Below are 14,690 nucleotides of genomic sequence, written 5' to 3'. Positions count from 1 at the left end.
TGTTCAGAACCCAAGGCTGCCATGAAATGCGAAATACAGCTTGGGCAAACACAGCCAGCAACACCTCGGGTTCATTACACATTTGACTTTGGACTAATTCTGGTCTTTGTTCACTCAGAGACCTTTTCCTGTTGGTAAATTGTTCTCAACCCTCAGATCAGTTACCCGACCCCATGTGGTGGGAGCAACCCATTTTATTAAACCAGGAAATCCATTCTCACCAAACAAAATCCCAGACCCCACCAGATCCTTCTACTCTGTGCCCCCAAGAAAAGAGTGTTTTCGGGGCATTTGCCCCCCCCCCCCCCGTCGAGATGTCATAACCAGTTCATCACAAGCAGACCTCAACATGGCGCCCTAATACAGCTACTTTATTTAGACAATCCAGGAAACACAAGCAAAGGGGGAGAGAAAAAGCAGAGATCAGGAAGTGGAAGGGGAGGTATGGAAGAAGTGACTAGCCATGAACTGGCCACCTCAGGGATTTATGATGTTGTAGAGGGGCTTTGGACCCTTGTCTCTGACCATAGGAGCCTGGCGTAAACCTCAACCCTGCTAAACAACATCTGGGCACTCCCGGGGGTGAACATTGACTCCATCCATGAGGCTACAGCCTGCATGGCCAGAGCCTCCATAAGCCCTGAGTGGCAGGTCTCAACCCAGTGGGGACCCTGTAAGACAGTGGGTAGAACTTATCCCAACACTTCAGAAGAGGACCAAGATTCGCCCTCACTAGCTGAGGGTTGCCAATGAGGCACTCTCTTGATAGCCCCGACTCTGGGCAGAGCTTCCAGTAGAGAGAAATAGACAGGAAGAACAATCACATGTACCTGAGGCTATAATGTGGCCATCTCAGAAGCAGTAGCCCAGGCAGGTGGAGGCCAAGACAGGATCTCCTAGTGCCTCTTACATACACCTTAACAGGATGCTTTCGCTGGAAGCACCCATCTCTTTCTTTCTTCTCTTTTCTTTTTTTGGTTTTTTGAAGCAGGGTTTCTCTGTGTAACACTGACTGTTCTGGAACTAGCTCTATAAACCAGACTGGCCTTAAACTCACAGAGATCCACCTGCCTCTGTCTACCGAGTGCTGGAATTGAAGGTGTGCGCTGTCATACCCAGCATAGGAGCCTCCATTTCTAACACGAGAGTGAGTGTTCATAAGACTGACCTACCAGCAAATCTGCTTCTGACATTACCGTGTGGCTGAGCCCCGTGGGGCTGACTGAGCAAGTCAGAGAGGGCCTCCCACTCGCTACCGCCTCGCCCTGGGCCGTGTGTTCTCACAGAAATGCTATGCCTTACTGCGGTGATAAACACCACGGCCAGAAGAAACCTGGAGAGGAAAGGGCTTATTTCATCTTACACTCCCAGGTAAGAGTCCATCAGAGGGAAGTCAGATAGGACCCTGGATGCAGGAACTGAAGCCAAAGCCGTGGTAGAAGCCAGCCTCGTGGCTTGCTCGGCCTTATGTCTTCTAGCAGTCAAGACTACTTGACCAGGAATGGCACCACCCACAGCGAGCTCTGCCCTCCCACATCAACCATCAATCAAGGAGACATGCCACAGGCTTGCCCACAGAGCAGTCTGGTGGGGCATTTTCTCCACTGAGGGTCCCTTGATATAAAACAACCCAGAACATACTAGTAGCTAGCTTTTACCCTACTCTCATTTGCATGTGCACGCGCACTCACACACATGCGTGCACACACACACACACTCACACACACACCCCACACTCACACCCCCCCACACACTCACACTCACACACAAAGTTTAAGGCACAGGGTACATGTTAGCATGTGGCTGTTTGGTACTATCTGTTGGAGGTAGCCATGAGGCCGAGCTCTCGGTGACATAAGTCACCTAGACATAAGCCAAGCAGTCACTGCAGGCAATTTAGACACAGGGACACTGCTTTTGTTACTTCTTGCCTTTTCCCTCTTCTCTGGACCTCGGGACCTTTCTGGTTTGTCAGCTGGAAGACGACACCCATCTGTGTGTATAACAATCTATAAGCCTTCAATGGCCGGCCTGAAGACCTCACCACCTCATAACCCCCTTCCAAGTCACAGTAGACTCTCCTGACCACCCCAGGCACTCAGCCGTCCATGATTGTCCCTTGCTATGTTTTGACTTGTGATGTTTCTATCTTCTTCAGAACAGTGATGGCGGTTGTTCACCTCTGTATCTCCCTTCGTTTGTCTACCGCCTGGTGGGTTGAAGGTGTTTAATAAGCTCTCGCAGAGCGAACGATGTGTTGGACTGGCTGAGGAGGGGGTGGGGATAATGGTCAGGGTGAGCTCTAGTCCTGTCACTTTCTACCAAGCCCTTCCACATGAAAGCCTCCTTGGAGTTTGAGGAAGGGGAATTTTAGTGCCTGAAATGGGTGGACATCCTTCCAGCTGCTGGACTCAAAGGCGATCTTCAGGACTGTATTACAGGGCGGGGAGGCCTCTACCCTATCCCAGGGTTTAATGTGTAACTTGTCACCTTCCTAAATGTCAGTTTCTTTTATTTGCCTAAAACATTTTCACCTTGCTCTGTTTCCTTGACTACAGTTTGTCATTCCCAGCACCATAACCTGCCACAGCCACCTCTGTCACTGGCCATTGGAGTCTAACCTAGAAGTCTCAAGCCCACGGGGTACACCTGGACACCCCCATCTGGGGCCCCTGCTGTGTGGGAAGCCTTTAGGAATCGCAGCCTTGCTCTTCAGAAGTGTTTGTGGGATTCAAACAAAGGGCTGCTCCTCCTCCTGCTGAGGCTCTCTGCTGGGATTCAATTTCCCTCTTTCTCTTACCTCCAGGCCCCAACTTTTTCCCAGCCCACTCCCTCCTCCCTTTCCTCCCTCCGACAAATGTTTACTGAGAACCTCGCTGCAGAAGGCATGGGAAGGAATCGTGGGGAGCAGGGTGGTCACTTTCATGGAGATGACCTTACACTGGAAATGCATCAGCAACTCAACGAGGTGACCTTACGCTGTGGGAGATGCTGTAGGGGAAGTGAGCAGAGGTCCCCACCACTGAGAAGAGGAGAGGGGTGGGCTCCGGGGAGGACAGTCAGGGGAGGAGATGTCAGAAAAGGTGGAAGGGCAGGATAAGTACCACTAGAGTTTTTGTCTGTGTGTGTGTGCCTGTGTGCACATACGTAAGTACTGCACCCTTAGCCTCAATCACTCTCCCACCATATTCATTGCAGCAAGGTCTCTCAGTCAAACCCAGAGTTCCCCGGTATGGCTGATGTCACTAGCCAGCTTGCTCAAGGGCCCCCCTCCCTCTGCCTTCTGAGGCTGGAATTACAGGTGAGCCCACCTGATGTTAAGGATGTCTTAATCACGGAGAACTGAATCTAAAACCCATTTCAATGAATGAAGTATTTTGCTCCTCTCTCAGAACGAATGGAAGCAACAAATTGAATGTTTGTGCCCTGTTGTCGAAGTGCCAACTGAAGATGGACTAGAGACAGGAGGCAGATGCTACTGCCCTGTGCAAGGAGTTCCTGGGGTTCAGTGCCACCGGGGCAAATATCACTGGACTTCGCCTGTGCTGTGGGTATCCCAGGAACTGGTGGAGCCAAGGAGGCAGGATGCTGATAGTGCCCTGCTGGCCCTGGCTGCGGCTGCTGTGGGAAACTGATCTAATCTTTGCTCCTTGCATCAGACGACATCATGGAGTCTTCCATCACTTGTTGGGGGCAGAGCTGCTGGTATCAGAAGCCAGGCCTAGGTCTAGAGGCCATCTGTGATGCTCTGCTTCTGGAGGCCTGGCCTGTATCTACTGCTTGCTGAAGCCGCACTGCGGGAGCTCCCTGCTCCCCGCACCTGGTGGAGGCTTCCTGCTGAGTTCCCAGCCACCTGAGATCCGCAGACTCTGGATGAACTCATCACTATGCTCCCAGGCCATGCGGGTCTGGGAAGACACTGCAGAGGTGCACAGCTGTTGTCAAGTACAAGACAGCTCCGGGCTCCTTCCAGCTGCCATGCTCATGGCAGGCATGGATGGGGAGCGGGAGTAGCCAGTGCCAGGAAGGTCCTGCTGGAGATGGGCTCTTTCAGATCTGAATGATTACTTTGATCTTCTTGGGGATTTCTTGGGGACCCCAGTGTTGGCAATGACATTTGGGACAGCAAACGCAGCCTGATAGATGGGTGCCTGCAATGGACCACCATAGAGCAGCAGCAGATATTACAGGACTATGGGCAGAAGGGCCCAGAGAGGGTGGCACCGACACGGACCTGTCAGCTATGCTCTTGAACTACGAGAAAGATAGTGACAGTCATCACAAGGGTCTCACCCAGCAGTATGCTGCCCCTGCTCCCCCACCCCTGTCCTCTTCTTGGAGTTAGAAAAAAAAAGTCTACAAGCAGAGAAAATGACCAAGAGATTGCAAGGGGCAGGAAAAAGAGGTCTCGGTAAACCATTGCGTAACAGCCCACACACAAAAAAGTCAAGTTAATGGCACAACATTGATGTTTTTATCCAGTCAGACATTTTATTCAGCAATGTAAAGCTTTCTAATCCACACATTAGCTCACATGAAGGATGGATCACAACTTGGAACTCACCCTACACACGGTTCCCAAGTCCTTGCCTTAGGGACACCTTTGACTGCTTTGAGACAGATTTTCGCTCATCCTTCAAAACCCAGCTCAACGATCATTGCCTCGGTGAAGCTTTCCCTGTTTCTCCTCGGAGAGTGTTCCCTTGGTCTATAATTGTGCTTTGTTGAGAACAGTGTGTGTGTGTGTGTGTGTGTGTGTGTGTCGTAGTGTGTATGTGGTATATACATGTGCTACATGCATCTGTGTACATGCATGGCAACCAGAGGAAGATGATATGCGTCCTGCTCAATCACCCTCCTTGTTGCCCTGAGATTGTCTCTGCCCTTCACTGGTGTTGGAAGCCACACCTGCAGCCACATCTGGCTTTCAAGGGGTTGCTGGGGATTCGAACTCAGGTCCTCACGCTTGTGCAGTGAGTGCTCTTATCATCCCAGTGTCTCCCCGGCACCCCGTGAGCGTGCTTCTAAGAAGCGCTAACACGCTGCACCATTGCTGCTTGTCTACCTCCTGTTAGTCTGCAGATCCTCTCAGCCTGTGACTCTTGTTTGTGCCTTTGTCCTTGGCTTCTGGCAGAGAGCAGCACACAGTGGGACATAGTGGCTCTTCAACGACGATTCTCTAGGCCTGTCAGATGCGTGAATGAATGCCTAACCTTCAAAACAGCAAGCTTTCCAGAGAATTAAGGGGAGATATTTGTATACAAGGATATGCTAATTAAATTAGCTTTATTTATTCATTCACACAGACGCAGCAAGAGCCTCATTTAGCTGCTATTAGCATCCACTGTGATTTACTGGAAGGGCTGGGGATCTGAGAAGGTATCTCTTGGCTTTCCCCATGGGCCCCCTGCTTGCCTGAATTAGCAAGACTGGACTTTGGGAGGACCTGCAGGCTGGTATGGCCTTTAATCACCCTTGAATCTATGAGGAGTCCAAATACCTGGTCATCCCTGGGGAAGGTTGATGGAGTCAGTTCAAAGAATCTATTGAACAGCATCAGTCAACAGAAAGGCTTGGAGCAGCCTTTTGCTGAGGGGACACCAAATCACATCCCTCTATCAGACTCGAGGTCCTAGCCAGAGCAATTAGCAAGTGAATGAGATAAAAAAAAAAATCAAAATCAGAACAGAAGACATAAGGTGGGCTGTTTGCAGGTGACACAGTCTTCCCCGTGGAGCCCTCTGATCCTCATGGTTGTAGCAACCAATATAGTAAAGTTGTAGGAAAGAAGCTCTGGTGAAAAGAGTGTGGTCTTGGTCCCTGTTCTATTGCTGTGAAGAGACACCCTGACCACAGCAACTCTTATAAAAGAAAGCATTTAATTGGGGCTGGCTTACAGTTTCAGGAGTTTAGCCCATTATCTTCATGGTCGGGTCCGTGGCAGCACACAGGCAGACAAAGTGCGCAGAAGCAGCTGAGTGTTCTGCCTTGGATCAATAGGCAGCAGGAAGAGAGCGCTACCAGGCCTGGCTTGGGCTTTGGAAAGCCCTAAAGCCCACCCGCATTGACACACTTCCTCCAACAAGGCCACACCTCCTAACCCTTCCAAATAGTGCCACTCTCTGGGGACTAAGCATTCAAATCTATGAACCTGTGGGGGCCACTCTCAATTAAATTAGCACAAGTGTGTTTGTTGCACCTTAACAGTCAACCACAAACTATATGAAGGGGAGGATAGGAATTCAATCCATGTAGAATAGCCTCAACAAGACCGGAATATTTAGGAAAAAACTTAACCAAGGAGGTAAAAAAGACTCACATGGGGTTGGGATGGGGGATACACATTAGTGATGAAGAAAATTAGAGAAAACACAAAACAGGAGAAGACTCTCTCTGCTCACAGATTGGAAGACTAAATGCCATTTAAATGCATGTGTCCAAAGTCATCTACAAAGCAGGTGCAAGGTCTATCAAAAATACCAAAGGCCTCTTTAATGGGAACAGAAACTGTCAAAATGCGTATGAAGCTTGGCATTCAGAAGTCACAGGCATGTGGATTCGCCTGTGAGTGCAGCCGAGTCTACATAGCAAGCTCCAGGCTGACCAAGGTTAGTTAGTGAGATCCTGTCTTAAAACAAAACAACAAATTCATATGAAATCATGAAAGAGTGCTAGAGGCTCGGCCTTCCTGACTGTATAGGCTAAGGAGAGTAACATAGGGCATTTCTGGTATTACAAGAAACACAGAGAGATGACACGGGCTGGAGAGCTCAGAGCAGATCGTTCAGCTATTCCCTTGGCAATAAAATCATGTATATAGAGACATGTGGTCTATGATACGAGTGCCAAGAATATTCAAGAGGGAAAGGGTGCTCTGTGCCGCAAAAGGCCTTGGGAAACTGGACTTTATGCCATACATAAATAAGAATGAACTTAAATGAATCCAGTGGATATTCTACCCTGGAAGTGTAAAAGTCCTAGAAAATAACATTCGGGAGAGCCTGAGTCTGGATTTGACCCCCAAAAAGACCAGCTACAGAAGCAAAATGAGACCAATAGGCTGCGCCCGAATCTGTACCCGTGTGGCAAAGCAGTCAGCAGCAGGAGAGGGCAGCCGACAGAGTGTGAGCAAGCATTAGCAAAACGGGCAGCTGCTAGACACGAGACTGGTGACAAACACACATGACGAATTCCCGGAACTCCGAAGCCAAGACTGAGCTGCCTGATGAAAAAACTGTAAGTAAGGGCTGGGAGCTGGCTCGGCTCATGCAGTGCTTGCTGCGGGAGCGTGCGGACCTGAGTGTGGATCTCCAGAACCACGTAAAGGGCAGGTGTGGCGCGGGACTGTAATCCCAGAAGAGATAGAGGATCCCTAGGGTTTTATGACCAGGCGGACCAGCCAAATCCACGAGCTTCAGATTCAGGGAGAGACTGTCTCAAACTAAAAGGTGGAGAGCGACTGAGGAAGACATCGATGGCGCCCTCTGACCTGCGCATGCGCACTCATTCATCCATCCTGGTACTCCCCTCCCTACACAAACTCTAAGACAGTTGATGGCACAGCCTTTAGTGCCAGCACTAAGGAAACTGGAGCAGGAGGGAGCCTGAGCTGAAGGCTAACTTGAATCATATAAGTGAAACCCTATCTCAAACATAAAAGGGGAGAAGAGGTAAGGGCCTTGAGAGGAGATTTCCCCGGGGAATATACACATATAACCAATGGGTGTATGCGAGGTGCTGGGCACCATCAGAGAAGTGCAAACCAGAGCTACAGTGGCCCATTATCTCACGTTTGTGAGTGTGGCAATTGATAAAACAAATAACAACAACAACAAAAGATCACAAGTGCAGATGAGCATGTAGATAAATTAGAACTGTTGTGTGTTATTGTTAAGAGGGAAAAACAATACCACTGTGAAAAGCACAACCCTTCCTTAAAACTAAAAAGAGAATTACCACACACTGTAACAATCTTGTTACAGTGTGTGTGTGTTGTGTATGTTACATTTTCATTATCCTTTCGTCTGTTGATGAAAGGATTGAGATTGTTCTCGTAGCTTGGCTAATATAAATTATACTACAATGAGGTGTATGTATCTTTTTGGGACTCTGATATATGTATGTTTGTGCATACGTAAGTGTATGCATGCATATATATCCAAATACGATGTGTAGTTACACACACGCACATGTGCATGCACGCACGCACACACACGCATGTGCACACACACACACACACACACTGAATTGTTTGTTACTCACCCTTAAGAGGCGATCCTGCCGTATGTAACACCATGGAAGAATCTGGAAGACACGATGGTAAGTGACCTCACTACTGGTAGAAGGACAAACTTTGCATGACCCTACTAAGATCACGCATCCGAAGTCAAATTCATGGAAACAGTAGAATGCTACTTGCCAGGGGCTGGGGGTGGGGAATTGCTGTTTAGTGAATGATAAAGTTTCATTTTTGCAGGTGGATCATGTTCTAGAATGTTCTGCCATGCAGCACTACACCTGTAGCTAGCAATGCTGCTTGTGCAGAGACACTGGTGAGAACATGGACTCCACACTGTGTCCTTCTCATCATAAAAGCGCCAACATGCCATCCTGGATGCTTGTATAGAAACGGTTTGGCGGAGACTTAGGCCGGAGTGACCACCAAGGAGACTGTCCACATAATCCAAGTAATAGCTTGAATTAAACCCAGACCGAGGCCTGGGTCTGAGAGCCTGGGTTCAAGTTCAAGTTCAGTCTCCACTGATCCGACTTGATGGCTACTGAGATGGTTAAGGTTAGTCAGAGGGAGAAAATGAAGTATGAACAACTTGGAGGCTTCTGTTGGGGGTGGAGTAGATGGTGACGTCTTCGTGATGGAGGAACCCAGGGAAGAGTGTGTCATGGAAGGAGTGCACAGGTGTGGGTTCCGGCGCATTGAGTCAGATGTAGGAACTTGGCTCCCAACTTGCTGACACAGAAGGAAGACACGGAGCTCTGAAGGTCCAGGGATGGTGTAGCCGAGAAGAGGGGCTGAGGAGGAGGCAGGCCCCACAGGAGGCAGCGTGCTTTGTTCTGATTTTGCAGAGGAGACTTTACAGTGTTTGATGTGCTCAGCGGAAGGAGCCTTGGGAGGATTGATGACGGGGTGCGAGGGAAGGAGAGTCGTGGCGGGGCGAGAAGCCGGGCCCAGATGGTGCTGCTAGCTGGGGGCAGGCAGAAGAGCAGTAATTAATCTGAGATAGGAGAAGAGGGTCACCATTAATCTTGCTTCCCCAAAAGGCTCACGTACCCCCCCACACAGATTTTTTTTTGGATATGGAAAATCCATATTCCTAAGAGTGCCAGACAATTCTTACTTCTAAGGTCTGCTTTTCGCAGACAGTCTTAGCATGTTGAGTACTCTCCTTTGCTTGAGAGAATACCCTCTCTCTTTGTAGCCTTAGTGGGCTGTCAGTTTCCTTCTGCAGAGAATGATCACATGACCCAGGCTGAGCCAATTAGCATCTTTCCAGCACCTTTGGCCTCTGGGCAGAGCAAGCAGGGTTAAACAGTTGAGGGTTCATTCCTTCTCACAAAGCATTTACCTACGAGATTCTGTTTTCGAAGTCTAGACTGCCCAGGCCATTTCAATCCTTATGTCCAGCTAGCCACAGCCAGTTTCTGCTGGTTTTGACTCAAATAAATGAGTGCTCACCAGGACATGTTTTACAATAACAGGATATCCTAGAACTGCAGAGGTGACTCCAGCCTTCCCATTTTACAGAGCAGGCTGGGGACCCCCGCATCTCTCCCCTCAGTTTACAAGAAAACAGGATCCAAGGCTCGAGCCCAGGCTTCCCCCAGACTCTCTACCCTTTCTCTCTTGCCTCCCCTCCTCCATCTGTGTGCTAGACCCTGTTCTGGAGACTAGGCCGGGGGCCTTAACTGTCCTCTCTGGATTCCACTCAACACTGAGAAATCTCTGAGAAGTCACTGGACTCTAAGGTCTTGCGCAACTCACCAAAACAGCAGACACAAAACTCTAGAAACGACCTGAGGGCCCGGAGATAACACGCAAGACTCACCCAGCCCACCAAGTCTGTATTCTTGTCTTTTCCCCCTTCTATCTGTGTGCATGTAGAAGCCCTTCTCCTTTAATTAAATAGCACCACATAGCTGAATCTCCTTTTGGGTAGAGGCTAAAGTAGAGATGGTTAATCGGCAACTTCGGAGCAGACATTCTTGACTCTATAGTTTTGGGCAAGCCATTTAGGTAGTCACTCTGACGTGGTGGCCTCCTGGCTTAGGAGCCCTAGAAAAAAATCTCTTTATCAGCTCATCAAGGTAAGGTTAAATAAGACAGTATAGATCAGGGGACTCCCAGAAAGGAGGCTGAGACACAAAAGGTCTCAAGGCTCGATGGCCATCAATTCCACACCTGTTGCGTCCACGTAACCTGCGCCAGTGGACCCTTGAAGCCAGCACACGCTCAGCAACTTGGCATAGGGTGGGCAGCTTGGGTTGAGAAGCCCTGTGGTTGTTGTTGGTAGGGTTGTGGTTAGGATCCTAAGGGCAGAGATTAGACAGGGATGATACCCCCACTTGAGCGTGATGTGGAGAAGAACTAGAAGTCTGGTAAAGGATGAAGGAGAGTGGAGCTGGGGTTGCAGCCAATGGGGATAGCGTGCCTGTAGGTTGTTGATTGACTACTAGACAGCAGGGGAGTCTTCGGTGTTGATGTGATGGAAGAAACTGGGAGAGGAACTCTTGTCTGAAGCTTCCTATGCATTGATTTTGCCACAAGTTGCATTATGTCCCTTGACTTTATGATCTGGAGAATGCTCCTTCCGCTAAGAAGACCATGGAATTCCAGTGGATGACAGACATGCCAAACTGCTAGACCCGGTGAGTCCCCTGAAAAATGGGACCCCTGGTCACGTGATAGCACAGGTCCTAGAGTGGGCATCTATATCGTTTGGAATGCCCTTTCTCTGGATACCCTTCAGAAAGGTTTCCACTGCCCTTCCCAATTCTTCTCCCAAGCCTGCTGTGATCAGCACGGAGCCTTTTGACCCCTGCCCATAATGCCACACTACCCCAGGCTGTCTGGCATGATGCCTGGACAGGAAGAGGCCAGCAGCATCCTCCCACCCCCAGGGAACCTTGTCCTTGTGTTTAAAGCCTGTGTGCCCACTGTGGCCGCTCCTGGTCTCCTATGTCCCAGCAGGAGATGATTAATGGCATAGCTGCATCACTGTGTTGTATTTAAGTCTGTCCCCAAGCAGATAGATTGTCTCTGCAGATAGCGTGCTCCTGAGCCCTCCCTGGGCTGTGGCTCCGGGCCCACTCCTTCCTCTGGGTTGGCAGCCTGCTACCAGGACCTATGAAAGGTAAATGAATTGATAAGGCGGCGGGGGCAGGGAACAGGCTGTATCTTCAATGGCTCTTGTAAACAATGTAAAGTCACCTTGATGTGCCAGGACTAATGACGCTGGAGTTGGGTGGCACAGAGCCAGTATAGGGCCCCCGCATTCCTAAGGCAGAAGGAGCCACCACGGGAGGGGGTGCATTTCTCTCTGCCTTCCTCTCTCTACAGTGACACACTCTCAGCTCTGTCTCCCAGAGCTCTGCTTCACTGTCTATACTGTCAAGTGACATTGTGTGTCCAACCTGTCCCCTAAATGACAATGAAGTCCTAACTTCTGGTGCTTTGGGCTATGACCTTTTTAGGAAATGGAGTCTTTGAGAAATCACATTAAGATGAAGTCCTATGACCAGTGTCTTTACAGAAAGGAACAATTTAGACACAGTGACAGAGAGGCAAACACAGCTGCCGTTACAAGTCAAGGGCACCGAAGCTGGCCAACAAGCCTCTAAAATTCAGGGAGGTAACAGAACAGGTACCTCACAGCCTCAGAAGGAGGCAACCCTGCGTTGATCTTGGAATTCTAGAACACGTCAGTAAATTTCTACTGTTCTAAGCCACATAGTTCAGGACACTTTATTATCCAGCCTTTGCAAACCAATTCAGAGCAGTAATTCTCCCTACAGGCATGTGAGGGACAAGCAACAAGGAGTGTCCCGAGACACAGCCATGATAGACCAGGAGCTCAGTTATTGAATATTAAGTCTGGGAGGCTCACCCCAGACATGGTTAAGAACTGGGGTGACAGGAGCCAGCCAGCCAGAGAAATCACACAAAACACATGGCTACAACAGGGCCATGGCCACATGGCCCAGGTCTGGGAATTTAGGAGGATGCCCACACGCTGCACAATTCTTTGCCTAGGAAACTCTCATACTGGGGAATCCACAGAAACAGAGAGAAGACCATCTTACCAGAGGCTGAGTTCTCAAAATATATTTCTTAAAGAGAAATAGATTCCTTTTGCTTAGCCAACCAAATGGCGGTGTTTCACTGGGATGACCCTTGCAGACTAATGTGGCGGGTGGGATGGGGATGGAGGCAGCTGTCTAATATGGAGGCTTCTTTGGGGGTGCTGTGAATGTTCTAGAAATAGATATGTAGTGGTGCTTATCGTGCAACGTGTGGATGAACTTACCACGCTCGAGTGTACGCTTCAAGATGGTGCTCTTCTTATGAGAAAGTGCATTGCGCACTAAAAGCAAACTTCTCAAGAGGACCTCAGGAGCCTCTTCTGAAGGAGAAGAAGCCTTCACTCTCCCGGGGCACGTCAGGCGACTGGATTGTGGTTGCTCTCTGTGTTTTGTCTTCATGTGTGTGGAGGTCAGAGGGTGCCTGTGCACAGAGGTCATGTGAAGGTAGAGGAAGCCTTGCGTGTGTTCTCAGGCATCCTTACCTTTTGTGGGAGGCAGGATCTCTCACCGATCAGGGACATGGCCGCATGAGACACAATGACTGAGCTGTTCCCCAGGGTCTACTTGCCCCTTGTCTGTCACTGGGATTATAACTGTGTCACCACATCTGGCTTTTCACGTGGGTTCTGGGGATCTAGAATCAGGTCCTCGTGTCTGCAAAGCCAGTCCTATAGCAACTGAACCATATTGCCAGCCATCTGAATTGCCTGAATTATTTAATATATATACTTATTATAAGTATATTAATATATACTTATTTCTTGGGGGATGCTACAGCATGTGTGTAGAGGTCAGAGGACAACTGTGTGGGAGTCGATTCTCTTCTTCAACCATGTGGGTCTGGGGATCGAATTCAGTTCGTCAGGCTTGGAGACAGGTACACGTATCTGCTAAACCATCTCTCTGGCACCAGCATCACCTGTTTTAAACAATGCTCTGACTTCTGGATGGGAAATTCAAGGAGGCGGAGGATCCTCAACTCTGCAGGGATCCTCGGACCCTCAGAGTGGAGTACTTCTGGATACAAGGATGGGGTGCTGGGGAGGGGTGGAGGGGTGCTGAGCCTGGCTGTTGGGGTGGCAGGAGAAGTCACAGAGAATGATCCAGGGTCTTTGGGGCCTTTTTGCTTTTTTTTTTCCCTGCCTGTGGGTGGATACACTAAAATTCTAGAGGTCCTCAGTCTTCTCTTCCTGACCTCTGACCTCTGGTCGGGGTTATGTGGGCCAGAGCACTTGCCATCAGCCTGTCCCACAAATGCTACTCATAGCTTTCAGAAAGAACTGAAGAAAGGAGGAGGGAGGCAGTGAGGATGGGCAGGGGCCTGATCCAGAAAGAATACAGGGATGCTCGCGGGTGATGCGGATACCCTGGGTATTTATACAGGACACTCCGTGCTCCAGATGCTGTCCGATGCATCTTCTTGGACTGAGTCATTTTATTCTCATGATAGTTTTGTGAGTTAGGCGTTTGGGGTTTCCGGTTGCAAATAAGGAAAGCAAAGGTTCAGAGAAGTAAGGGAACTTGACTTGAGTTTCCTGGTAATAGATGGAAGAGGAAAGAATTTGGTACAACCAATCAGTTGATGGATTAGTGTTTGGGAGTAGGTGCCCTGCAGGTGGCAGGGGTACAGGCTTCATGATGGAACAGTGAGTCTCTTGAGAGCAGAGTCTAGTGGTCTCCCACGATGACGGCCAGCATTCAAAAGGATGATGTATGTTATCACTGGGGGTCCCCCGTCCCCCATATACACATGGGGCAGCTCAGATGGATGAATCCAAGGCTGGGCTCACTTAGAAGAGTTGAGGTTGAGGCTGGACCAGTTCAGACATCAGCCTGGGGGGATAACAGTCAAAACCAGGATTTCATGGGGCTCGCTAAGCAAATGCTATCTGCAGGCACATGTTCAGTTCCTTTCTTGTGCATTTAGGTCAAAGCAGGCACTACACTGGGGTTTGGGGGAGCCTGGGAGGGCTGTGGCCACGAGAGAAACACACCCCCCCACACACACATGCAAACACACACATAGGTACACATATATGCACACATACACACACACACACACACACACACACACACACACACACATACACACCACACACCACACTGCTTTCTGCCAGGAAGCAGTGAGGGGTCAGTGAGAAGCCAGACAGCTGCTTGAGATTGTATAGAGAAAGGCGATGTTGAAGGGAAGGCCTTGGTCTGCATCAGAAGAGGGGTTTTCCCCAGGAAGGCGCCTGGTGAGGATTGTGTGCCAAGTGCTTCTGAATCCGGCCATCAGCAGGGACCCCTCCCAAGGCCTACCCCTGCAGAGCTCTCTGCCTTCCCAGCAGCAACACATGCAAGCTACTCTGTATGTAGCTAGGCTAGCTAGA

The 14,690-nt window shown here is 49.5% G+C and overlaps 1 pseudogene; it reads left to right on the top strand.

The window, feature by feature from the left end:
• The first annotated feature begins 3,232 nt into the window (after nucleotides 1-3,232).
• LOC148120476 (farnesyl pyrophosphate synthase pseudogene) lies at nucleotides 3,233-4,253 on the top strand (annotated as a pseudogene).
• Nucleotides 4,254-14,690: the final 10,437 nt, after the last annotated feature.

The sequence above is a fragment of the Myodes glareolus genome, chromosome 11 (genome assembly GCF_982192425.1).
Source record: "Myodes glareolus chromosome 11, mMyoGla1.1, whole genome shotgun sequence".
In the NCBI taxonomy this organism is placed as follows: domain Eukaryota; kingdom Metazoa; phylum Chordata; class Mammalia; order Rodentia; family Cricetidae; genus Myodes; species Myodes glareolus.
Note: the sequence above shows the minus strand (reverse complement) of the source record. Positions and strands in the feature narration are given on the sequence as shown.